This window comes from Grammomys surdaster, unplaced genomic scaffold (assembly GCF_004785775.1).
Source record: "Grammomys surdaster isolate TR1022 unplaced genomic scaffold, NIH_TR_1.0 234, whole genome shotgun sequence".
NCBI classification, from domain to species: Eukaryota; Metazoa; Chordata; class Mammalia; order Rodentia; family Muridae; genus Grammomys; species Grammomys surdaster.
Window position 1 is genome coordinate 1,317,917 of NW_021604679.1, and position 1,620 is coordinate 1,319,536.

Here is a 1,620-nt window from a genome sequence, read left to right on the forward strand (position 1 = left end):
TTAGGAAGAAGTGGAACTTTTGTTGATTATGAGATTCTCCATGACGAGCTCCATCCCTTATCTCATGCTTCACTGACATAAAAATCAACTTTTAGTGATGGCAAGGGGAAGGTTGCTTCAAATAGCAAGGTTCAGAAGAATGCCAATCAGAAACAAATCACTTTCACTGACCAGTAAATATCTAGTGTCTACCGATGTGCCCAGGAAGCAGCCAACAAATTTGGCTTACTTAATTAGTGGAAATAGATGCTTTCCTGATCGCTACTTGTCTATCTTTCTTTCAGGCTGGGATTGCTAAGCACCTGTCTCTTTCTTTCATCATACAGAAATAAAGAATTTTGGTTTTTATGTTTTCTACGTTAAGGCATGTCACATTGTCTTCTCTTTATTTTGTCTTTTTCTAATTTTTCTATCTTAACATTACTGATTTTGGTTCTATGTGGGACATTAATAGTACTAACACCCATCACCAGCAGAATGCACCCTCTGGCCAGCAAACACTAAGAGCCACTTGAGGGAGCATATATAGAAACCTACTACTACAATAGAAGCTTCGTAACATATATACATGTATGAAATAAATCTAAATGGAGTAATCAAATAATGGGGGAGAGAAAGACCGAACAACATATCTTTCATCACCAAGTGATGAAAAAAAAAAATGATCTCCAGTACCAGGAATGTATTAAATCTAATTAGTTGTTGGCCAAAGAGGATCTGTAAGAATGCCCATAGAAAACCCAGGATATTGCCAAGACTAATTTCTGAAGACTTATCTCACTGAACACAGAGGAATCAAGCTGCCTAACTAGAATTTTCTTCTGACTAGGAGTCATGGTACTGGAATGTCCTCTGCATGCTGGCAGGGGAGAAGGGTAAACATCAACCCAGCTACAAACCCTTTCATCTGCAGTGCTGCCCTGCCTGCAGGATATGAGGATGTAATACTGTCAAAAGCTGTGGATCTAACCAAACACTATTTGTTCGGACTTAAGTCCACTTCCTGAGGTGGAACCCAGGCCTGGCCCTGATAAAATGGCCAAGAATCTGAGACTAGATAGACCATGGTCCTAGGAGAAAGCCAAATGCTATTGTACTGCTAACAGCAATAAAATGATTCCTAACAACAATATGCTGTACCCGTAGATCAGTGCCTTGCTCAGTTATCATCAGAGAAGAATCCCCTTGGAGTAGATAGGAAGTAACACAGAAACTTACAACTGGACAATGTGAAGACAGTAAAAAACCTTGGAACACTAATTCCTAAATGAGATATCTTCACCAAATTCCTCCCCTACAGGGCTCAGGGAACCTTGTGTAAGAGAAGACAGATTGTAAGAGCAAGAGGTAATAGATAACATCAAGGAAACAATATCTTCCAGACACAACAGGACTGACATGCACATGAACTCACAGAGACTGTGCACAGGGGCTTACATAGGTTCATGTCACATGAGGTTCCAGTGTTGAAAGGGGGAAGTGGACACAAGAAGATACGTTTAACTGACAATTGCTTACAAAGGAAAAATTAGTTTCCTTCAATGTAGTCATACTGGATATACTTAAAACCATACTTAAAAGCAGGCTCCATGACCTGCAGAAAATAACCAACACAAATTC